The sequence below is a fragment of the Hesperophylax consimilis genome, chromosome 28 (genome assembly GCF_061612785.1).
Source record: "Hesperophylax consimilis isolate HC1 chromosome 28, BYU_Hcon_1.0, whole genome shotgun sequence".
Lineage (NCBI taxonomy): Eukaryota > Metazoa > Arthropoda > Insecta > Trichoptera > Limnephilidae > Hesperophylax > Hesperophylax consimilis.
In genome coordinates, this window is record NC_142863.1 from 14632485 (window position 1) to 14659944 (window position 27460).

Here is a 27460-nt window from a genome sequence, read left to right on the forward strand (position 1 = left end):
TGGTGTTAAGCGGGAATTTAAGCCTTATCGCCATCTACGTAAGGGTTGTTATTGAAAGCGGCTCGATTCAAAATATTACAAGACGTAGTGCATCGCCTTAAGCTATTCCAAAAATCAAATTTATTTTTTTCAATTTTGGTTAGCATATTTCTTTTTATAAGACACTATATTATTGAGTGAAGTAGAGTAAAAACAAATATTTGGGAATAATGTTGTATGAGAAATTTTTATGTACAAAATTTTTCCACAATTCAGCATAAATTCTTGTAATAAATTCTTATTTAATTGGTTTTCCTCGTCACTTTTTATTTTAAGGCGATGCACTACGTCGTGTAATATTTTAAATTGAGCCGCTATCAATAACAATCCTTACGTAGATGGCGATAAGGTTTAAATTCCCGCTTAACACCATCCGCCTGTTTTGATTTATGCAAGAAAAAAACATGGCCAAAAAGTGCCTTTTATTTTATTTTGTGGATGTTCAGGCATAAATATTTAATTTTTTCCGATCATTTTATAAATTACTTAATTTGCCACATTAAACAATAAAATCATAACCGAAAATGTGTTCGTAAGTAGGAGATTTTGAACTTTAAAGCAGTTTTCATAGACCTATACACTATTTTTTTCTGGGCTTATAAAAAGACTTATCTAAAAACTACTCGATTATTTCAAAGGCAAATATGTATTCTACTCTCAGTATTTAATTAAAGCATCTGAAACATTTCTAGCCGACCAAATTTTCAAACCAAAAACACATGATTTTGAATTACTACGTATGGCATCGCCTTAAACTATTGTATGTTTATTGTATTTTATAGAAAAACTAGTGGATCCCTGCAATGCTTCGCTATTGCTAATGTCTTTGTCGGGTGCCTCCGACTTTTTCCAACATTCAATTTTGCATAGCACAATGTTATTGTTAAAAAACTACATTAAATCGATTTTAATTCGACTCTATCTCATTACAGTGCAGAGATATTGCGTTAAGTATTCCTCAGGCGTCCTCGACTTCTTCTACGATTTAAACATCTTTAAACACTCCTGGCACTAATAAGAACAAACTATGAAATTTTCAGCGATATCGGTCGACTGCTTTTCGAGTTTTGCGAACATAAACATAAGCAGACTGAATTTTCATATATAAGGATCAGAAACCAGTTAGAATTTAACTCAACCATTTGGAATGCATTTCATAAAATAAGACGCTGTCCTGCCACAGACTACCATCTATGTAGGTAAGATATAATTTGTGGTTGTGTGTTTTTTTGGATGAGAAATCTGAAAAAAAAATCTTAATATTTTTTTTTTTTACAATTATTTTTTGGGTTCAAAACTATCTTATGTTTCAAGCTGGAACCAACCATACACATTCACAAAATTTCATTGTAATCTACTGGGGTGTTTCAGAGATTAGCCTGTACGAACACAGTGCCAGTGGCACGTGATTTCTATTTATAAGAAAGATGAATTTTAGCAATGAAAAATAAATGGTATCTCCTTTTCCATTTTTTTCTTCAAAACATGAATATTGTCGGATTCAACGTTATTCCATTATTCATATACGTTTTTTAAATTTTGTTTTTAATGTAAAAAAAATTATGTCAGAGTTATTATTTTATTTTTATTTTTCGGAATAACTTTATTGAGTAAAACCTGAAATTGTAATATTTAATTATTGAAGACAATATAAGCGATTTCTAAACGAAAATCTGAAACAGAAAAATCAGAAAAGGATACGGTCACATCTAGGACTCGAACCCAGGACCCTTGTCTTTCTGGGATACCGCATGACCGCATGATATATGATTGCAAGAAGAAGAAGGAGAAAAAAAATGTAGTCAATGTTGGCAGTTCTTATTCGAAGTGTGATACAGTTAAAAATGACCGAGGGGGATAGGGTCCCATTAGCTCAGTTGGTACAGCGGTGTCCCGGAAAGACAAGGGTCCTGGGTTCGAGTCCTAGATGTGACCGTATCCTTTTCTGATTTTTCTGTTTCAGATTTTCGTTTAGAAATCGCTAATATTGTCTTAAATAATAATTATTTTTTGTTTATGGTTATGGCGTACCCAAATGGATTGTGGTATATTATTAGATAGCAATATTAACTGAACAGAAAAAAACAAGTAGTGTTATCTCTACCGGTTTATTAATTTACTTAAATATCTTTCGACTCCTGAGCACTAGATAGGCCAATGGAATTTTATCGGGTCAGGATTAATAATCTTTTATTTTTTACAGTGAATACAAGACATATACAAATGGATATCCACTACCATGGACTACACGCCACCGGTATGTACAAGCACCTGAATTTTTAATATTAAGTAAAAAAAGGTTAATAAAGCGTTGGGCAAATTGTAGGTACACGTTTAAACGATGGTTAAATTAAAATAGTGTCATTTTCCGTAAGAAGATTATCGATATATTTGAATTTATTATTTTTTAATCCTATTTAACGACGGGTTGTTTCAGTGAATTTGAACAATTCATTAAATTTAAAAGTAAATTTTAAAGTTCTGTGATATTTATTTTCAGGTTCTTTTGTTATTTCAATTCTTTCAAGTTACTGGCCTATAGTGATATAATAACAGAACTTGAATAGGACTTTCACGCAACCCGGAAATTAGTATTAAAACTGAAATGAAAACTTTGTTTGTATTTTCAAAATGAGCGTAATATTTAAGAAGTTTTGTTTTCTAATTTCTGATATTTTTCTACACGAGGCAGTGGGCGGGGTTATCGAATTAATATCGATTTAAAAATTTTTATTCGATTTAATCGAAAACAAAACATCAACAAAAAAAATACTACAAAATCGACCTCAAATGTAATTTAGATTCCCCAAATTACTACAATAGCTTGTACTACGAGATTTCGAAATCCGTGTATATTGTTTTATTATATTGTTTGAAGAAATTTGTCAATCGAACGATAAAATTTTTAACAATTTTTTTTGTCAAGCTGTGTTTTGATCATTTATGCGCGTCGTCCTTTAAAGTAAAGTGGTCCAAAAAAGGAGCTAATCCATGAAATTGTATATGGGATTTATTTTATTTATTTATTTCTTCCACATCCAAGGGAAGCAGGGCCAGAGGGTTTGTTGGGAAAGTTGAGATTAATTGAAACGTTCCCAGAAATCTATCTGAAAGGGATTCGTCTCAAAACTAAACTGATTGGTGTGTGAGTCGATTTGTTTTATTGAAAGTAATTTCAGACTATTATGGTAAGAAATTGAAGGTTCTCATTTTTTGCATTAATTTTATTACAACATACCTAATCTCAAGTGCGCTCCACTGTTCAATTTGGCAGCCACCTCTGGTCTGGAGATCCACAATAAGTCCGTTTGATAGATTGCTTGAAAAACGTTTAAAAGATATCTTAACAAGCGTATTGTTATATTTAGAGCACAGGCATCAGGTAGGTATGCCTACCTGTTTGTTCTACCAGTATTACAATGGAAGATGCTCCAAGGAACTAGTGAAATTGATCCCTTCGACACCGGTGCATAATCGGGAAACACGCCAAACGCGCGCCCAACACATGTACACTTTTGTCACAACATTTGTCACAAGAGAACGGATCGCTTCTAGGACTTGTTCTCGTGTTCAACAGCTCCCTTCTACAACACGGGTTTCTTCAAGACCCATGTTCACTCCTTCTTCTAAAATACCCCCTACACAGCATACCCAGAGATGACATTTTTTCCTCAGGACTTCCTGTGTGGATTTAATGTGATTTTTTTTTTGAGTCAATACTTGTACAATTATGAGACCGAAAAAATAGTGTTATGGGCGTGTCGGTGTGCTATTTTTCTTAGTTTTACTTTTTTCTCTTTCTCTTATGACTCCCGGTGTCTTATCACACTTATATATATTTCTGGGATCAAACAATACAACGTTGACCATTATTTGTGATTGGTTAATTGAGTTTGGGATCAAACAATACAACTTTGACCATTATTTGTGATTGGTTAATTGAGTTTGGGATCAAACAATACAACTTTGACCATTATTTGTGATTGGTTAATTGAGTTTGGGATCAAACAATACAACTTTGACCATTATTTGTGATTGGTTAATTGAGTTTGGGATCAAACAATACAACGTTGGCCATTATTTGTGATTGGTTAATTGAGTTTGGGATCAAACAATACAACTTTGACCATTATTTGTGATTGGTTAATTGAGTTTGGGATCAAACAATACAACGTTGACCATTATTTGTGATTGGTTAATTGACTTTGGGATCAAACAGTACAACGTTGACCCTTATTTGTGATTGGTTAATTGACTTTGGGATCAAACAGTACAACGTTGACCCTTATTTGTGATTGGTTAATTGAGTGTGTTATCAAACGATACAACGATGACCAATATTTGTGATTGGTTAATTGCGTTCAGGCAACCATTAAGGCAGAACATGAAGCCAATATCAAATATGAATGAGTGTTCCGTTCGTGTCCGTCGATTATCACGGACGTACACTTGTGCACCGGGGATTAATGCTGCTAGCTTCTTCGAGCCGATTCATTAAAATACCGGTAGAACAGACTCAGCATGCCTACATTGCGTCTGTGCATTAGAGATGACAATCGGTTTGTTAACAACGGATTGTCAAACAGACCGACCGCCATCCTTTGCACATAAGCAATTAGCTTTATCAAGTGTTTTGGGGCTCCAGCCCAGAGGTGGCTACCAAATTCAATACATTGATTAATTTAAAATTCAGTAATTGGGTCGCTTAGTACAAATCAAAATTATAATGGAATATCAGACAGTGTAAGAGAGACAGAGTATGCGATGGCTGTCTCGATCCAATATTCTAAACATACTACGTCGGTGGCGACATTGTTTTCCATTCTAATCTACATGGAAGACTTTTTGTATTTTATGTGTGTGTATTTTCTTTTTTGAATAACACATGTGAAACATGTTGTAGGCACGCGATGTAGCTGTATAAGTACTGTGTTCTTGTCAACGCTGTCAATTCTGGCAGCGATAATTCATAAATTGAACTGAATTATCAAAAAGTCCTGTATAAAAAATGGTTGTTTGTTAAAGTCTAGTAAGCCAAAAAACTCTTTGCTAATCGTAAGTTAAACAAACAACTATTGTATAAAACTAACCCGGTAGATTTTCTTTGGATTTCAACAAAGGAATATCAAAAAAGCCTAGTCATTTTCACAATGAAACCTCTGCTGTAATCTTTCAAATTATCGGAAGAAAAGCCAGCGATTTTCACACTAAGAAGTTCAGTTTTAACATAATGGATATATTATTATTAATTCGATTCGTGTTTCGAAGGCCTCGTGATTAATTTCGATACGTTTTTGATTTTGATAAAGCGTTCAGAAAATAATTTGATTGAACAAAAATGTGTGATTTATCGGCTTTTGTAGCGAAGTTAATACGCGCTATAGTAGTAATCAATAACATACGATAGGAAGGTTTCGAATCGAACTTAAGGTACCTAGTAGTAAGTGATACATATTTAAGAACGTAATTTATTTATTTATTCTGGGTTTTTACAGATGTTCTTACTTACATGAGAACAATCTAGTTACAAATACACATACAATTACAAAAATCTACTCAGACATAGTTTTTGTACCGGACAGCAGATGGATAATACCTAAATAATTATTAAATAATTAAGAAAATGAATATTTGTCTGATGTCACACATTTTACGATGCCGACTCCTTTGAGGCTTGTCTCGTACGATGATAAGATTTTTAATCACCGCACACGTGTCATATCGCCAGTTCAAGGATGAATTATTCGCACGACAAACTGTGGGACCTTAGTAATCAATTCTCGGCGCTGTGATGCCTAATTATATTTCTGTTTAGATATAAGAATAATTGCTCCACATTAACACGTGTAGAAATTGTTGATGTCGAACCCAATAAATTCGCACGCAACTGGGCCAACCTGTCCGTTGTCCGACGACATTTGCAAGTTGTGTTTCTTTGCAAATCCTTACCCAAGGTACCCCCCAGAGGAAACCGGCATTTACAGTCGATGTCACTGGCGTAGGTGTCCAGTACAGTATACATTCATTTAAATACATCTAAATAAAGATTTGAAAACAAAGATAAAATGTATACAAATACAAAATTATAAAATTATAGAGTCTGGTTTGGGAAGACCCCTCGACCTCTCCAACTGATCTCTCGACCCATCGCCTTGGGCCGCAGTGGGAGGGATATATTCATACGTCCGTCACTCCTAGATACACTGATCCCTAGATTCCTACCCAACCCTCATACCTTTTACCTAACCAGAACTTCCTTTCCTTCCATTCCTCCAAAAAGTCCCTCCACACAGCATTCCAAAAGATGACATGGGGCATTTTTAGCAACAGCAGGACATTTTTCTTCTAAATCCGGGTAAATTATCGACGAAAATGTCTACTTCAGCACACTATATTATTATGCAATCGACATAATTTCAAATGTATTCACGTTAAGCATGTTAAACTGGGAACATTTATTTCAATATTGAAAACACATAATGCAAAATCAAGATGGCCGTGAATTTTTTTGTGTAAACATATTATATCAGTCAATACAGCCTTCTAACTTTGGATGAATTAATCTTGAAATATTCGAATTCAAGGCGTACGTCGTATAATTATAGAGAAAATATCTCATTTAGTCCTGTTACCCTTATTCTATTCGGGTTGGGTAACTTCGATACTGTCCTGTGTTACTTCAGAGGACTCCATTTCCAGGCCCTGCCTTTCTCCTCGCACAGCCTTTGGTGATGCTTTCTCCAAATTTTTTCCAGCCCATTGGATGTCTTAAGTCTTCAGGGTCACGGTCAAATTGATAACTTTACAATGTCGAATCGATGGGCTTAACTGGCAACTATTTTATATAGAATTCTCGAGCACGGTTGCGCTCATTAGGCGTGTCGATAGCCAAGCCGATATTGATAACGAAAAAAAATCGCCCTGCTATAACAACACTGGCGAGTATTTTCAAGGATAAGCGCTGGTTGGATATATTTTTTATACATTGTATTACTTAAACAGGTTCTCATTTTTATTTTAATTCAAATAGAAACAGACCTAGAATAAATTGGCAATTGACAAATGTCATTAAAGAAAATTTCGCTGATTGGCAATTTGGTAACAATGTTACAATCAGTACAACATCCCAATTTAAGTGTCGCAAGTTCTTGTCAACTTTCTTACTTAATCCTTTTGTGTTTCCCTTGGCAATTAAGTTTAAACATTTTAAAATAGGTTAACTCAGAATAAAGCACATTGTTGGAAGAACAAACAGTGGATTTTCTTGTTTCGTGGAATAACCCAGCGAGGTGTTTTTCTGACGCGACTGAGTTGTGTAATTTCCGCTCAGGGAATATTGTTTGCTCAACTCCTTTGTTTGTCTGGAATCCTGGGAACTCCGGTCGTCTCATTCAAATAAATTCGCTTTTCCGTTCAAATATTATACCTAGTTTCTGCAATACGCTTTGGACGTATTTAAATACGTCACACTTAAATTAAGTAAAAAAAAGACAAAAAATAAAAGTTGCGAATAACCTGACAGTATCTTTACGATTTGAATAATTCATTCGATATGATAACCAACACCTCCGCCAAAGGTCACCCCCAGTGGTTCTCTTTCAGGTGATTTCACGTATGGTGTCTTTCAGTGGTGCAAGGGTTCATGGGGTGAGGTTTGGTAAGGTCTTAACGGCGTCTGTTAAGGGAGACCCTTTGACCTCTCCGTCCAAACTCCTCTCTCTATCCATCGCTTTGCACTGCAGTGGGAGGGATGGATTCATATATCACTTCTGGGCACACTGACCTCCAGATTTCTACCCACCACTAACAACGTTTTTACTCAATGTCAGTTTAGTTTGAAGGTTAGGAAATACGCATAAACTCCCGATTTAAATAGTTGTCTCCATTATATACTTAAGTTGAAGCCTTTGTATGCAGCGGAATTCGACGACTTTACCGAGTAAATTTCTCGCCTGCACTAAGAGTTTAGGGGCCCTTCACTAAGTTTGGGGGCCCTTTTTAAAAGCCAAAAACCTATAGGAAAACAAAAAAAAATATGAGTTCCGAGGCCCCCTCGGGCCGGAAGCTCCTAGGCCCGTGGCCCGCGTCCCTTAAAGATGGAACTTCTAATACGTAATTTATAGTTGCTATTTTAACCCCCATTATTATTTTGCCGTAATAAGTAAAAAAGCAGCTGGATATTCAAAACAGTCAAATTCTGATATCTCTTTTATTATAATAGGTGAGAGGTCTCGATTATCAGAATGTAACATTCACGAATCTCTTAAATAGGTAAACAAAAAATATAATTATACTTTTGTGCTATCGATAAATATAATGTACATGTATATGTATCAACACGCTCTTGTGTCCTGTTCAGGGTGGATCAATGCAAAACGAACTCTAAGCAAAATTCTTGCCTGAACAGACTATGCAATAATTACAATGGTGTATTATCCAAGGTGGATATTTTCAGTTGCGAACTTACCAAACACAAGAGGTCTATAAAAGAGTATTTCTCTGATGGTTTGTGAATAATGTTATGTCTCTATTATTTATATTTCTAATATAATTTGAATTATATCTACAACCTCTCTCCATGGCTATAAATGTGATAAATGTTTTGTTTTGTTAATTTTTCGTTTTATTTAATCTTTTGTTTTGCATAATTTTTTAAATTCATATTCTGTCTCAAAAGAGGTAAAGTCTCTAGGAGGAAATCCATAATTGGTTTTATTTTGGCCATTTAATACTTTTTTCAAACTGAAATAAATGTAAACTGTCGATTTCCCGAAAATTATTAATAATAAATAAAAATAAAATAAACATAATTGTGTTACATATAAATATATAAACCTTCCGGAAATTTTTTTATTTATTTATTTCTAAATTCACGCCCGGCTGGGCGTTTACATGTTATTTTTTTTTAAAAAAACAAAATAAAAAAAAAACAAAATCAAAAAGAAAATAGAAGATATAATAAAACACAACCTCTTAAACAAAAATAATGTTACAACGAAATAAAGTGGAAACTAGACACTCCACCATGCAAGACGGATAAATATAATACTAGGTAAATTACAAAACTTTGGTAAACATTCACTAAATGATGGTGAAAACCCTATCAAACTCCGTTGCACAGTTTAGAAGAACTTAGCGCACAAACAGACGTGGATTGTGACTTTGTTTTATACTATTTAGAGACACCAATGTATTGCACGAAAAGTTTATCAGGAAACAGCCTGTAATCCCGTTTTTAGTTCATTATGTTCTGTGATGTTCCGGGAAGTTCCTGAACGTTCTAGCATATTCCAGAACATTCCAAAACATTCCAGAATGTTCTGGAATGTTGAGGAATGCTCTCAAATACTCTAGAATGTTTTGGACTGTTCTAGAAATTTCTAGAGGGTGAAATTTCCAACCCTTATATCTTCAAAAGCACGCCCTTCAGGTAAAAACGGGAACCTTCTTCATGAATGGGGGATAGAGGGCTACCAAACTGCACCATATAACTTAACCATATTAATTTTATGATATATATTGATTATAAAGAAAATGTCAGTATATTTTTGTGAAAGACTCTAAGATTTACAAATCCTACAATTATAAAATAATCCCGCGATCTTTCACGAGTCTGCGCATGCATAATAATAAAAACTTGCTTTCTAACGTTCGTTAGTATTTTTTTGTGAGAAACGTGTCTTGCTTTAATTTTTCTTTAATTCATTTACTTTTTTCATTTAAATTCTTGAAGCTTGCGACGTTATTCCGTATTCTCTTTAATTCCGCAGCAGGATTTAACGTCTTTCATTTGGTTTTCTTTCTTTTGTCTTTGTATTAATTAATACAACAAACAGGTGTCTTGTCACGTTCTATATTTTGTAAGCCGGTGGGTATTTTGTGAATAAAGCTAGCATTAGAAAAACAGGCAAATTAGACAAACACATGTCAAGTGTGGATTGCCAATGAGATTTGATTAAAACTTAGCTCAACCTAACGAACATATGATAGCGCTGGTTCAGTATTTTTCGTTCATTGCAAGAGCGATGAAAACGATAAAATTGAGTTGCCTAGTAATGCAGGGAATAAGAAGGAAAGAGTGGTATGCCACAGACTTACCTTGGTCCGCTGCTTCTCAGTGACCCTTCGGATGGTCACAGAACTCACGTGGAAACAATTATTGTCTCTCAGCAGCAGGGATTTACGATACACAAGACCGTATTGCAGGTTTTCCAAGGTTTTTCTTGCGTTGCGTTCGACAAACATATGAAACTGAGGTTTCTCTATTTTGTTAATTTATTTATTAGAAACTTCAAAAAATAAAATTACAGAATTATGAATCTTTGACTGTTCAACTGGGAAGTTTTCCCGTTTGAGAATAGTCAAATTGATAGGTTTTATTTTATTTTATTTTTTAAAATATATTTTTTTATAGATTTTTAAACATAACAATTTTCTTAGTTCCGGCAATAATACGGAGAAATTGTTTCATGTACTGTATATTTTTTTATGTACTGTATATTTGTTATTGAGTGTAAATATGTATATGCACCAAAAACGCAGTATGCAGGGGCACTGGAGAGTTAAATTGAATGTAGCTTTGTTTAATTAAAAAAAATTACAGTCCTTACGTGTACAATGAAGGAGATAAAAATCAGTTTCCTTATAAGTGGTATGGCCGTCCAATATGGGGGTAGGAGTTTAAGGAGTTGAAGTTGAATGGAAATAATGATGCATATTTTTAAGCAAATTTCAACTATGTATGAAATCAATAAATATGACGCAGGTACCAAACAAAAATAAATTGTTTCAAACTTCAAACAGTCAAAAAAAAAATTACAAAACTTGTACATATTTTCCCAACCCATTTTCCGATAAAATTTCCAAGCAATATTTTTCAAATTTTCCTGGAAGATTTTTTTCATGGAAAATTTCCTAAATTCACGTAATATAAAAAATATGTGTTTTTATACAAAAATCCCGAAAAATTTCTTCAATTTTCCAATTTTCCCTAAAGAATTTTAATTCGGAAAAAAATTCTAAACTTCGATCAACATCAAAAATTTCACAAAACATCAAAAAGATAATTTATCGATATTACTTTTTAAAAATTTCCCGACATATTTTTAGACCAAAATTTCCAGAGGATGTTTTTTCAGAAAAATAAAATTTCTCGATATCATAAATTTCCAAACAGAAAAACAACAATTTCAGCTGTGATAAAAATAGGGCCAACACAATTATAAATATAATAAGAAGTCAAGAAATGACCAACGTTTTGATGGAGTTCACGACTTCTGCCACATCAATACAAAATATTACTGACAAAAATCATTTGACTTACCCCAAAAAATTGAAAACCCCGACTTAAGTTGACAAGCTGGCCATAACGGTTATGGGGGAGAAACTCAAATTTTATGTCATATTGTCCTGATTTCTTAGTTAATGGGAGTTAGGTAGAAATTAGTTTTCATTCGTCCAGTGAATTTAAAATGAACGAAGTTATAAGACGTAAATATATTACGTAGACATTCACAAATGGTTTTAATTCTCTAGAAAAATGAAAAGTTAGGTACCTATGTGGTAAGTAATTTTTTGAACAAATTCTAATAATTGTTGTTGAAACTATACTAAATTGGTCAAAGACCATCAAGAAGTCGCCTGCAGGGCTAGTTTTTCTTATTATTATTATCAACTAGCTGAACCCCGCTACGCATTGCTGTGGCACAGATAGTCTGTGCAGATTTTTTGAACAAACGAACATTAAAATGTTTATTGTATCTCGTAGATTTGAAGATTTCATGACAACATTAGTTACGATGCTAGATTTCAAGGTGAATTCGAACAATTTCACGCTTATAATTATAAGCGTGAACATTAAAATTGAGACGTCTTTAATAAGCCTTCAGCCCTCAAAGTAATTATGAGGAACGATTTCTTGTGTTCACGCGTACTGAAATACCGTGGGTGATTGTTCTTATTAGAACGAGCTTATCTTACTAGATACAGGATGATCGGTCGATAAATTCACCAGTCTAATGGTCGCTTTACACGATACTATTGGAAGACACTTTCAGTATTGCCCTGGTGTAAGACTTTGGCCACGTTAAGTGATCAGATCTGATACTTTTCCACCTTCCTCTTTCCCATCTCCTTCCTTCTGTCTTTAGCCTCACAACATTCACCCCAATTGAGAATGCCATTGGCTCCAGAGCAATTTTGACTCTTGTGCGGATTCACGTAACATTAAAAAAATTGGTTTTTTGTCCAGTTTCTATATGGGTTCACTTTCAATATGGATTCAGGATTCAGGAAAAGGGATATTTTCTATTTGTGTACCTATTTTAATACAGTTTAAGATGGCGGACGTTATTTGACATACATCGTCTGTCTTAACTAACTTACTAACTGTTATCTCTGCAGGGGTATGCAGAGAGAACGGACCGCCATACAGCTCTGTCTTGGCACACACTCCTCGCTTTATTCACATTCGTACATCGTCCAACTCAAATATTTGGTTCACTTGATCTTGCCGTGGCTTCCAACGACTCCAAGTATTCATCATTCACAACGTTTTCTTATATCTTTATTCACAACTATATTGCTCACTGTTTTTATACTCTCTCTTTCAAAGACGATTAGATGACTTTAGACTTAATTACATTCATCATTAACTCCTTCTTCATACATAATCCATTCATCCTAGACACGAGAGACTGTAGATCTTGTAGAATGTTGTCAGTCATTGTTGTACGTAACTATTATATAGGAAATATTGCACGGAAAAAACTTACTGATTTGAAAAACTGTTAATTTATTAAAAATCTGGTCAATGATTTGTTTTCCTTTTAGAAAACGGGACTCCAGGCCTGCAAAGATTAAATTGACAGAGATCTTAACGAATTATCTGTCGAAAGAGAATGTTTAATTAGGACGGCAGAACACGTGTTTATACAAATATTGCTATTGATATTAACAAACTGATTTTGTCGCATTCCGCCCGTATACATATATTATGAAGAAAAAAACGTGTTCCGATACATAGATAGTATAGAATTGTATAGAATCTATGTATAGATTTTTTTTTATTTTCTAATTCATTTTAACATTCCACCATCCGTTTTACAACATTCCCTAACTGGGTGATGCCACTGTCTCACTGGTTCTAGATGGTTGGAAGAAGTTGGGACTCTTATGCGGGAATTCAAATAAAAAAGTATAAAAAACCATTCAACGAAGTTTCAACAAAATCATCCTCTACATAGTAATTCCTAAGTAAGTACGTATTTCCATGTTGTCATTGCGTGAAAAGGAATTTTCCATAAGGGTGATGAAAGATGAGTGTGTTTACTAATCCCCCACCAGCCCTTAGCGCATACGTAGTGGCTGGTCTTTTACCACCCCCATACCACCCCCACATCGCCCGTGTGGGCCCACACACCGCCTCAGTGGGTCCCTATACAGCCTTCTATAGAGCTTTCTCAGTTCAATATCCACCCTTTCTTTGACAAACGGTGGATTCTTTCGAGTCAACCTTTTCACAATAAATTCAAACGCCTTTGATTTACGAATAAAAAGCCCTGAAGTTCAATAAGTCATTCCGTTGATATGGAGTAATATAGATTGGTCGATGCGGTGCTTAACATGACCTCAACTAACTAGTTGGTGTTAGAACTAAGATCTTTGTGGCGAAAATAGCCACCACAAAGAGTCATGGGAAAATCAATACTAGGAAGCAGTAGCGGCTTATTCTCACAAAAAAGGATGGTGCGTTAAAACCTTGTTAGTCTAGCCCCTTATCGCCTACACCAGGTACAATATGCTAGAAATTTAAAAGTCTATACCGACCTGCTGGAATTGACCTTATGCAAACTACAAAGTGGTGCCATCTCGGCGCGATAGATAAATGTACTGTTTCTTCGGATATTTCCGCCTCGCCGAAGAGATCCGAGGCATTGATGAGCGCTGCCCATTTTTCGGAGAAATTTCGATACAATGGTCCACCAAAACGCTCTACGCGTAGGGATAATTGATGTTCCGGGAACGGCATTTCTAGGTGAGCGATATGGAATCCGATAGCACAACGTGACTTATGACATATGATGCAAAGACCGAAAATTGGAGGTGGTTCAAATTAACTTAATTTGTTTCATTGTGTCACTTTTATTACTGTTATTTGCTTTGATTTTTTACTTATTATTGATCGGTAATTTTTTAGATTGACTAAAATTTAGGAAGTGCGTAGCTAGTATATGGTAGTAAATAGATACAGTTTTACGTTAGTATTTTGATATCGAAATTATAAGTTTAATATAAAAAAAACAGAATGCAAATAGAAAAAGGGTGCTTAAGAAGAAAAAACAGAAGAAACAAAAAGGGAAACAGACAGGGATATACACATAAGCACAGAGCAAAGGTAGGAATTTAGAAGAAGGTACTTACCCACTAGTACATTGGTAAAAATAGATTATGCTCAATTACAAATACAGGGGATAGAAAAGGAGAGAGAAAAAAACAAAGTACAACCCAACAAGAATTATGTATATTCGTTTTTATATGTTTTTAAAATATATTCTTTTAAATCCTTACTTTGAATTTTTGGATTACGCTGTTTGTTTTTCTTCATAACTGGAAGAGATTTATAGAGTGTGTAGGCAATTTAGTTAGGAGATTTTATTCCATATTCGTAGTGTGTGTTAGAGGAATGGGAATTTTATTGTTATTCCGAGTATTGTTGTTGTGTACGTCTTGATTGTAAAATAGCTTGATGTTAGTGTGGGTTGATTGTTGGGTAATTTGTAGGATGGTGGTCGTGATTTCATGTTTGGGAAGGACTGTGATTGGAAGGATACCGGAAATTGAATATATGTCCTTGACTCTTTGCCAATATTAGAATTCGATATTATGGAATGAGGCAATGCAAATGACAATGGCTTGTGTTTAACTCCTTACCAAATGGAGCTAAAAGTTGATTAAAGTACCTGATACCAAAATTAGTACCGTTTTCTCACAACTAGCAAATGTTTATCAAAATTTCAACCCCAATTTATTCTGCAATGTTATCTAAATATGACCTTTTTGTTGGTCTAATAAAATATCTGCCTCTAAACAAATTTGAGTTCCACCAAAAACCTACATTTTGAATGGCATTTAATTATTTAATTGATCAAATTAAACTGCGTAAATTGAGTTAAGTATATTTGGTGAACTTTTATTCAATTTGGCTTCAGTATACATTTTAAAGTTCAAGCATCACTTTATCAGTTATAAATACTTCTTTATTTGCAATACGGATTTACTATTTTATAAATTCGCTTTTTGGTAAACGTTTATTTTTTTGGTGTTCTTTGTCGTTTTAAGGGAAAAATGTTTAGGGAGTCAAGACTTATTTTGGTAAACAATATATTTGTTGTCATTTCTTAAATCACTAATTAAAAACCAAAAAGACATAACGAAAATTATTCTGAAAGTCCCTGAGGAACTAGCACTGACGTAATCTTCAATATTTTTTAAAATTTAAAAAAAAAAATTATTTATTTATTTTTTGTTTAAGCTATTTTTTTTTTTTTTTTTTTATTAGTAAAAAAAAGATACACGAATTACATAATATAATTACACAATATAGTACAGTTATTAATTACATAATATAAGTATTTGATGTACCCCCAAATAAGCAGGGCTTGTGTGTATGGGGGTGTTGTTATATTGGTTTATATTTGATATGATTCAGTTCAACTGTTTGGAATACTTTTTAAGGTGGCTTTTGAATTCGTTTATATTTGCATACATGTTTCTAATTTTTTTCTGGTAACGAGTTAAAAAAAATAACTCGGAGATATTCATGGTTGAACTGTCCTATTGTTTTTTTACATTTAGGAGTAGGAAGTATGGACGTTTGTCTAAGATTTCTGTTATTTTTAAAGGGTGCAATTTTATTTTGAATATAGTTTTTATAAATTTGTAATGTTGCATGGTAGAAGTATAATATTATAATATTCACATCATTGAAAAAACTCTTTTCTGAAACAATACTCCTTTATAATCAATCACCAACACAAAACACAGGATATAACAACGTGTAAATTAGATACACTAGATCTCAGAGTCAAAAACATATACAACAAGCAACTACAAAGACAATATTTGAGCAAAAAACGCTTCCCGTACTATGGTACTAAACTCTACAACAAAATTCCACTCTCATTCAAAATTCTCAACAATATTATACCATTTGAATTTCCAATGAAAAGCTGGATACAAAACATGGAGAGATCAAAATTATAAAATATACTGACACCAAATACAGACTGAAACCGAAACAACTCAAATGCACTAATAACACCATGTACATTATTTCAGAAAAATACATTACATAATATATCTCCCCCACAGGAAAAACTCTACCCTTCCACACACTTTTTCGCGAATGATCATCTAGTCAATCCACATTATGCAAGTGCATTATATAAGCATAATAAATACAAAACAATACAAAAACAACCCGTCAACTCACCAGAGATCAAATGGGAAAATAATTCACCGACTCCAGATATTTTCATATCAGAGTGTTCGGCTCGGTAGAATTCCTAACTGGACCTATAAATCCTACTTATCCCTCAATTAAATATTTAAAAAATCTTTCGTAATCCTACATTTCTTTAAAGTTACTGATTTTTGCATTTTTATATTTTTTTTAACACATCTAATACGCCTAAATTTTGAATGTGAGAGCTAGGTATAATGCCAGTGGCCGAAATAACAAATGGTAATATTTTTAAAGTCTGAGAATGTCAAATTACCGTTTAGATTTTCTTTATTTCAATCCTTCTGTTTATAAAAGTAACGAATCTAGTATATTCTCAGTCAATGAGGGTATAACAATTGAAATGTCGCTGGATAAAGTAGATAAATCTTCTTCTTCCTAGCACTATCCCAACTCATTGCCTAGGTAGGCTGTTGGGGTCGGCTCTTCTCGTTCTCAGGTTATAGCTTCTTCGGTTCTGAGTGTCGCTTTCATCTAGGCCGTTTCTTTGTAGGATTTTGGAGCATTGGGTCATCCAGGAGTTCTTTGGTCTACCTCTGGATGACTGTCTTTGAAGCTCTATAGACATTGCCTGCTTCACTGTGTGGTCTGGTGGTCTCCGTCTTATGTGCCCATACCATCTTAACTGTCGTTCCTCTAGCTTACTGTTTATGTCAGTGACACCCAGGCTACCACGAATGCGTGAGCTTTTAATTTTATCTTTTAATGATACTCCTGCCGTCCATCTAAGCATTCGCATTTCTGCTGATTCGAGTTGCCTAGAGTAGGAGTTGTACATAGTCCAGCATTCGGAGCCATACATTATCGCGGGTCTAACAATAGTCTGGTATGTCTTTCCTTTAAGTTTTATTGGCATTTTCGTGTCGCACAAAATTCCTGTTACGGATCTAAATTTCATCCGTCCCACTCCTATCCTATGGTTGACATCCGCTGCACATCCTCCGTCTCTGTGGATGAGTGAGCCCAGATACTTAAATGAGTCACAGTTGGCTAATGTTACTCCATCCAATTGCATCGAAGGAGTTACAGCATTTGGGTCTTCAAATGGTAAATACAAATATTGGATAAAGTAGATAAATGAAATAACAATATCAATCTTTCAATGTCCATGACCAGACAACGATTATGTTTGATGTCAATATATTTACCACTGTGCGGTGACACTTTAAGTCGCGTCTCGTACTGAGTCAGAAAATGGAGTTCTATCCTCTCTCTGTCTAAGGATACTTATAACCAACACACATAGCAACAACGCAAGATTTACACTTGCAAGGTTTGATGATGTAACTGTATGTTGATGTCAAGTGGGGCCTGCACTACGATAATGTTCGATAAATGTATGAATAAATTAAAAGTCACTTTAAAACACAACCAACACACGGCGATCACTTGTTGCAAATGGTTTTAACGGCGGTATCTATCGGCGCACAGTGGGCTGAAAATAGCCTTTCATAGAGACTTGAATTTTCAAGAGTATTTTTTTTTGGCTAGAAATGGATTCTGCTGATCATTACTATGCTATAAAATTTCGTATGAAGCAATTGCGTGTACAAATGAAGGTGTTATAATTTTTTTAAGAAAAATTTGTATGGCACTGACATTAAAAATGAGGTTATCTCTGGAATCATAAGGTGGATAATCATATTCCGTGAATATTTATGGATATTCATGGATATTTTTAATAAGTGTGGATATTTATGGACCGGTCAGTGGTTGAGTGGGCATAGCGCTTGGGTCTCACCCGAGCGTCGCGTGTTCGATTCCTCGGCTGGCTAAGCCCTCCATCACAACACAAGCAACATTTTCGGCTTTCTGTGGTGGTAGTAGGAGATTTTCAAACATTGTTGGGTTATTCGTAACCTGGAAATGTTTGTCTTTCTTTTAAAAAAAAAATATATATATATGGATATTCGTGGATATTAATATATTTTGAATATGTGTGAATATTTATGGATGTTTAGGCATATTTATATATTTAGAATAAGTGTATGTTGTTAAAAATTTACGTTAATTTATTGGTTAGTAAATAATAAAAAAATAAAAAAAGTGTGAAAATTTATGAATATTCATGGATATTTATATATTTTGAAGATGTGTGGTTATTCATGGATTTTAATATATTTTAATAAGTGTTGAAATTTATGGGTATTAATTTATTTGGAATATGTGTGGATATTTATGGAATATTTATATAAAATATATATTTTGAATAAGTGTGGATATTATCATTATATTATTTTGTGAACAATTAGATATTTATGGATGTTAAATGGATATTTATGGAAATTTATGTATTAACATGAATATTTTTAAAAGAGGGCATATGTATGGACATGTTGGGATATTCATGAATATTTATGAGGTGATTTTTTCACGAAAACGGCGAAATACAAATATAATATCCAATAATTATTATTATATATTTTGAATTATTGAATTTTTTGAATTATTATGGAAAACTCTGTCATACGGTTGTTTCACGTTTCGTTTATATTTATTAATATTATCTTCTTCTTAACTGATTTGATATTTTTTATTGGAATCCCCAAACAGATAATTTAATAACACGTAGACTTACATTCTCGCATTGCAGGACTATAATAATATAAAATATTTACTCATTCTATGCCTTCCTTTGTAGGTTTAGACGGAGTCTGTAAGGGTCTCGAATTTCCAGTGACAGAATAGCTCGAGGAATCTATTTGACGTCTCAAATATTTAATAAGTCGAAAGAAGAACGAGAAGAAGAATAAAGTCGACAAAATGTGATCTCGAAAAGATTTAATAAAACGTTTTGTATGTAAGCACTGTTAAATATTCACTGGAAATCGAACACAGAAAGTCAGCAATGCTTTTGTTTTAATGTGGATATTGCGAGAGTCAACTGCTCTCAACTTCTGAAGCTTTGAAGGGAGGGGAAGGAGATGAGAAAAAAATGTTGGGAAGTACTTGGCTGTTCATGTATGATCACTAAACACGGCTAAAGCTATCTCAAGCAACGTTTTGATCTAAATGGTGGTCTTTCATTAACTGAGAATATCTCCCGCTCCTGCCGCCAATATACGTTACATTATTTAAAAATATTAAATTATTAGGTAACACAAAAAAATCATGTAAAATTTACTTGCACACGCCAGTATTTAAATCCGCGACCTCCGGAATGTTGTTCGAGAACTTTACTCCTCTACCACGGAGGCCATTAATGTTTTTTTGAATGTGAATAATGCGTCACGTTTCTGGTTAGTACATAATCTCAGTATCGCCATGGTGGAAAACCAACATTCAGAATCAAAACGTTGTTTAAAATGGCTTTAGCCATGTTTAATGACCAGAAATTTCTCACCATGCTCTTTTCTTTTTCCCTCCCCTCTATCATAGTCTCACATGCTTCAGAGGTTAGGAGTAGTTGGTACTCTTATGCAGTATTAACGCAACATAAGAAACTGATAACGTGGGTTTGCACGACGTATACACTTTAATTATTTCTAATGAATGTATTACTAAAACCTCAAATGTTTCTAGAGGGATCCCTACGGATGTAAGATTAATAAACGCAGGACTATACCATAAAATATTTTGTCTAAAACGGTTTTGAAAATTTGATGTAACGTTTTTAAACTATAAAATTAGCTCAATGCAATGCGGGAATTGAACCCGTGACTTCTGATGTCCGGTCAGGTGCTCTGAAACTACTGAACTATTTTGACTTATTTCCAACCCGCCAAATAATTCAATATGTACTAGTACCTCAATCAACAATTACTGATTATTAAATTTTTTCCACCTGTAAACCTGGTAAAAGTAATTGTTGATAAAACAATAATAATATTTGACAATTCAAAAAATATTTCACCAACAAATGAAGATATAATATGTCTAGACGCAGAAGAAATTTAGTGAGAAATTTATTTGAAAATTTATCTAGTGAGAAATTTAGCAGTAACAAAGTTTTTCCTACAAAAATAAAGTTGGTTGTTCATTCATTCACAAATATTCAAATTCAGTTTTACATTAGATAACGAAGATACTTGAATATAGAATTAGGTACCTAGCAAGTTAATAGGACACTGAGCAATTGTCTTTCGTTGAAAAGTTTTGATATATGTTGCTAATTAAATGTTTTCTTATTTTCTGTAGCTATCATTGACTACGTGGGAACTTGTATTATTCTTGATATTAGTGTTAGAGCTCACCCATAGATGGAACTAGATATTAGTCTATTAGGATACCCATAGGTGGCGTTCAGCTTGCGAGCATTGTAGAGACATTGTCGATAATATTAAAGTTCAAGTGTTTTGTTCATCCATAGTTTTATTTAATAATAGTGTTAGTGTAAACCAGCCGTATTCGAAGTTTCGAGAAGTTAGCCATAACAATAATTTAAACAGTCTGTAAAGTTGACGAAGTTTCCACTAAACCCACCGCAGTTCACCGTCTTGTCTGGCGCACACTTCTTGCTTCTTTCACATTCATACATACTCTTCTGTTATATACTGACTTTTGACATGATCCGTCTCAAGGATTTGATACGTTCTTCGAGCACCCCCCACTTTTTGTTATTGATCTAAGTTGATAATTTTGTATGCCCGTTGCACAAGTATAAAATAAAGTGTGCATTCAAAATTGAAAAAGATTCATCTAGGCTAACTAACTAACGTTTGTTTCATAAATTTTGAACATTTCATCAAATTTCAAAGTTAATTTTCAGATTCTGTAAAAGTTCTGTATTTTATTTCATTTCAGTTCTGAGAAACAACTGAACCACAATGACATAATAACAAAACTTTAATGGACCTTACACAGAACTTTTAAATTTGATATTTGATGAATTGTTCAAGTTATATGAAACAACCCATCCTAACTAACTATCACGCCGTTTCTCCGTAGAAGTAGGCAGATACAACACATACTCCTTGCCTCATTAACATTCATTCATCTTCTCGTACATACCCACTATTCCGTTATTCTGATTTGTGGCCCGACTCATGAATTTGGTTCAAGTGATCGTGTCATGTCTCCCTCGGGCGTTCCCGACTTCTTCTAGCATTTATTTAAAAAAATATTAATGGAATTATAGACAGTCCTGATTTATTGAGCCTAGTCACCTTCAACAAACCAACTAGAACCACTCAATCCATTTTTTTTTTAATTGCAACAACAATATCTGGACTGAGTCATTTAGATACTCACTTGTACCTAGATTACACGCAGTTACAATAAGGCTTTATTAATAAACAATTTTAAAGTATTGCTAATAGATTCATGCATAATATATTTAAAATGGGTTTAGAAAAAGCCGTGTGTTTTGTAACAACGTTTATCGTTAATTTTGTAACAGGAATAAAGTTCGGTACAGATATATAATAAGAAGGTACAGTCTTAACATAAAGTGGGTGTGTTTCGTGATCCAAATATTTGACCAATCGAGGCTTAAATTTCCAATACAAAACCGTGTTTATGTGCATCTATATAAAAAGGTTTACATATATATATGTTTTGGCTTTGCCTGTCTTCCTAGGAAATCCTGTGCCGAGACAGACTAGTTTACAAATATTTTTAAATATTAAAATATAGTACATTTTTCAATAAAGCAAAAATATTTGACAAAAATTTTCAGGTTGGTTGGTAGTGGTAACATTAATGAGATATTATATTAGAGGATTATATTTGGGTGAGGTGACTAATTAATAATTATTGCACGACTTTTTTCGATGATCTATTGTTTGATCAGGATTTTGTGTTTGTTAATATTATTCGATTTTCTTGTTTTTTCTGGAAGGTTATTGTATATTTTAGACGCAATGTATTTGAAATTTCTTTCTCCAAATTTTGTGTTTGTTTTAGGTGTTTGTATAAGTTCTTTGATTTCTACGATCTTTCTTTTTGAATCTTTCTACAATCGAGTATAGGTGAGTAGGAACTTTGGGCTATCGAGCTAAATGGATATATTTTTTAATTTCAAATTTGTTTAATGGCACTTCTAGTTTTTTCTTTATGTTTTTATTTTTTGAAATTATTATAATAGTTATATTTTACTTTCTAGTTGAGTACATAAACACAAGCTGACTTAGGTACTCATAATAGATAATACGGAGGGATAAAAACTGGTTAGTAAAAAACGTTACACATAATCACGTGCATGCCCCCTCCAGGATTAGGGACGTATTACTATTGTTTTAAGATGGAGATCGTGGTTTTTGTTAAAATCTGGTTGATTTGACAATTATCGATCGGTCGCACAGTGAAAATATAATAAAGCAGTAATACCCATTTGCAGCACTATCAGAGGAATATTTTAAATCGAAATATCGATTTACCAAAACAAATACGGAACGCGTAATCAAATTGGCCAAATTTCTAGGAAATTCAAGCATACCAGATCAATGACATCGTAAATGTCATTTGAAGAAACGTGAAGTTAGCAACTAAAGGCAAAATGAAACAATGACCGTTAATTTGAGAATTGCCAGGTGATTGAGAAGAGTCTTAAAAAACCTTGCATGAATATTAATATGAGTAAATATTTTAACCCGAACAGTATAAGTCCCTCTTCGTCTACAGTAATACCAGTGATACAGCGGCGTATTAGGGAATCTTTATAACTAAGACTGAATCAATATCATATTAATAAACATGATATATTTTTTTAACAATTATTCTACATTAAAGGACATAATAATTTTGGTTCACTTATCTTAAGATTGAACAGTTTAAAAAATATATTTATTCGATTTTCCGTTTTTAGGCTATCGGAAGAAGATTGCAAATGTGTATACCCTCACGGCCTATGCTTCTCTTATCGTCTTAACTGTACTTACTGTAAGATTTATTGCAAACTCTTGTATAGTGCTCGTGAACTTGTGACCTTTTTATAAATGTTTTGTTTGTGTGTATAAGTAAATTGCGTATTTTGTAGCTTAAAAGGCACATGTTATATTTGAATAATTTTCTAATTTTCAAGTTCATTTCTGGATGTAGTTTTTGTGTGGGGGCATCTGAGTTATAATTGAAGAGTTTTTTTTTACAACTTTATTCTGTATTATTTGTAATTCGTTATGTAATTTGTGTTTTTCCCCATATCTCTAATAGATAACTTTGGTGGTACTAGATTAAGCAAAAGTATAACCCCTCTTTAATATGGGTATACCCTTGTATTCTAATATCTTTGGGTATACCGATATAGAGTATTATGGTAATTATGTATTTTGTTCGACCATATAAACATACACCTCTTTAAGGTCTGAACTTGCCTAAGTAGGTGAGTCTCAGAAGTTCTAGAGGTTTGGTGATTTGTTTGGTTATATGTGTCGCAGAAAAAAAAAAGCGCAGACCCGTGAAAAATCGCGGAATAGCTGTAGAGGCGTGTTCCTCTATTATCGCGTGAGTAGCAGAGCGCGGGGACTGGATTTAGTTTGGATAGTAGTTTCCGGTCGTTCGGCGTTAGAGCGGCCGAATTGGATTAATTGGAGGTAAAAACTGTGGAACAAATTTTGTTTCGTGTAGGTATCATCTAAAAATAATAAATCAGTGGGAATTGTTTGAATTCTCGACAAATCAGTTCAAATTTTTAAAATGGTCATTAAAATGATTATCTCTTCAAAATATGATATTATAAGTAGATACCCTTTCGCTTGTCTGAACGGGATATATTCATAAAATATGAATAACTTTAAATATGTGTGGAAGTTTTAAATTTTCATTTTCTGAGGCTGATCATTGCACCAAAAATGTGTAATTTTAATATTTTCATTAAAAATTATTGATTAACTGGTTACAAAGTCAATATGACATAGAAAACGCCAATGTTCGGTAAGACGACTGTCACAAACGTCAGGAAAGGAACATGTCGTTTTGGCGGCATATCGAAAATGACAAATTTAAATCGTCATAGAAAATTAACCGTATGCTCATAATTAAATAAAAATATCTTCACTATCGCAATTTTTTTCGAACCGGAGTTACAAATAGAGTCACAGCGGAAATTAGTATTTTTAATAACGAATGAATAAGATAACCCTCCATTACAATAAGGCTTTCCTCTGACAGGCTGATATAGATAAAGCTACTTTATCTCTGGTTTTGTCGATAGCGTTTTTGTAAACAGCTATTTGGTAATGCATTTTTTTTGTTATATCACAATCCGTTGTTATTGCGTAAATTATTATCTCTGTGAGCATTTTTAACGGAATAAATTATACATTGTGGCGTATATGTATTCATCATCAATATAAAATATAATATGTCTGTCTGTTTGTGCGCTTAGTTCTTCTACACTATGCAACGGAGTTTGATAGGGTATTCAATATCATTTAGAGAATTTCTCCCGGAAGGTTTATATATATAATGGTGACTGGATAAATCATCACAATGATAAATAATTCATCACATCCTTAAAAAGTTATATAAAGTCATGGAAAGTTATGAAACAAAAACTGTCAACTGTGTTAAGTAGGTTAGGTTAGGTTAGGTTAGGTAAGGTTAGAATTTTTTTTTCTTCGTTTCTAATGACTTTATATCACTTTTTAAAAGTGTGTTGAATTGTCACTGTGTTGAGTTATCATGGAACCATATATAATACATGGATTATATTTATTGAAAGTAGAGAAAAATCGAGTAACGCCGGTAACACGTCAGCTTTTATAAAATATTCAACTAAAAAAAAGGTTACTACCGCGTAAGACTCCCAAGTGCTCTCGGAGGTGAAAGAGATGATGGGAAGTACCGGTCTATTCAGATCTATTCACCAAACATGGCTAAAGCAATTTAAAGCAACGCTTTGGTTCTGAATGGTGGTCTTTCACTAGGGCGATACTCAGAGTATCTTTCACTCTCCTTCCCATTCTTCTCTTCCTCACAACATACTCCTGTTGGAAACGCCACAATCACACTGGCAAACAGTTTGGACCAAAGATATTAGAAGAACGAGATATGCTATGTTGGCCGCCGGACCGTAGGCGGAGTACTACCTAATTAGGGTACTTTGAATACTATCGGGACGTGTACGCACAGAAATCTGTTCTATGTATTAGTGCGGATACCTTAGCGTAAGCGAAGGTGTGCAGTAGTATTGGTGAACAAAACCGGCGACACTGGGCAAAACAATTCCACACAGTATGAACTGCTCATTGCACATCTCGTTCTTATAATATCTTTGGTTTGGACTCTTGCGTGGTATACACAAAGATAAACCTCGATATTTTAAATACTAGAGAATTCAAAATCTTGGCGTGATTTTTGAAGCCAGTCTCTCTTTCAAATCCCACATACCTGAAATTGTCTCCCGCGCGAACAAAATGCCTGAATTTGTCCTTCGTAATGCGATATCCTCTACTAACGGAATCTCAATACGGAGAACACGTGAAACCCTTGTTCGCAGTCTTCTGGAATATTATCTCCTTTGTATAAAGTTCACTCTAACAATATAGAAAGAGTTCAGCACAATTTCATAGGTACGTAAATTTTAAGCTCAGAATTACAATTGAATACATTAATTGTGTCAGTTTGATGAATCAATTGCATCTAATAACACTGTATGGTACGAGAATTATGTCATACCCGGTTGTGTTACCCAGAGTCATTAACAACTTGAGAGTCCTGCCATCATTGCCACTATTAAATTCCATGTGCCGAATAGGAACACAAGACAAAATGTAACATTCTTTTTCAATACATACACAACCAACTATCAGACACACTCACTAACCAATAGGATGCATGATCTGGACAACAAGTTTGTGTGAACTATTGATATATTTATTGACTAAATTTATAGAACTAAGCGAAATCTATACCAGCACTTTGTTGAATCCTACAAATTATAGTAGCGTTGGTAATATAGTTTTAGTGATTTGTCTTATATGTAGTATTGTTCTAGTTTTTATATTATTTTATGTTACTGTTACGTGTTTTACTCACATTGTTTTATATTCAGTTTAAAAGTAGCACATGCTTTAAAAAAATTGAGGAAATCATTATCTCTATTTATTACCAAAAAAGGAAGATATTTATTTTTATTATTATTAAGGTACTGTGGGTGTTTGAGCCCGTGACGCACATCCTTACCAGGATCCGAAAATTACACGATCCGAAAATTACCCGATCGTATTAATTATATGAAAATATAGCGTAATATAAGATAATAATTGTGTCGTAAAACCAACCCAGGCACCTTTCGGAATATGCCAAGACATTATAATATGATAATGTATTCGTAGGAATTTTAGGCACTATTTTATCGTGAAATATGTATGCAAAGTTCTCGTGTGTGCTGCTGACGCACACGCGTCTAAATCATCACATTATGTGGCTAAAAATGCTGTAAACAGTAGGAGATTTTGCGTCCAAAAAATAAAGTTACTAATTTTCTCTCATTTAATAAATCAAACCAAAATTTCTTCTGAAATCATTAAACATTTTATGTAGGTACTTAAAAAAAGTAAAAAACAATATATTTCGTTTAACTTCATACTATTTCAAATAAGGAATTATAAAATTGCAATGAATTCATGCAAATCTTGGGAGAAAAAATTACCCCACTTCCCGATGTACGATTCAGCTGGAACTCGGCGGGTAGACTCGTTGTCAATGACAGTACATTATGTTAATGACATTCTATCACTCTTGTGGCAATCAAGTAAGAATAACGTTAAAAGCAGTTAATATACGAAATAAATGTCGGTCCTACCCATTTAGGATTTGGCGCAGTTGTTAGCGCAGTTGACTTCAGTCAAGTTGGAAGTTCGGAAGGTTCAACCCTCAGTTAAACCATTTAAAAAAAAATAATATGGCTACTAGCTGACCCAAGAGATGGAGCACCTAGATAGAAAATTGAAAATAGAAAATTAAAAAAAAAACTGTTTTTTTTACGGGGCATATTTTTTTTTAACTTTCTTAAAGGTA

The 27460-nt window shown here is 33.6% G+C and overlaps 1 long non-coding RNA gene across 1 annotated transcript in view; it reads left to right on the top strand.

Moving 5' to 3' along the window:
- LOC149410232 (uncharacterized) overlaps positions 1 to 27460 on the top strand; it is a 221408-nt gene that overhangs the window by 65546 nt on the left and 128402 nt on the right. The window contains exon 2 of the long non-coding RNA XR_016305032.1: positions 2243 to 2296. This is a non-coding gene — a long non-coding RNA (uncharacterized LOC149410232). The remainder of the gene's footprint in view (positions 1 to 2242; positions 2297 to 27460) is intronic.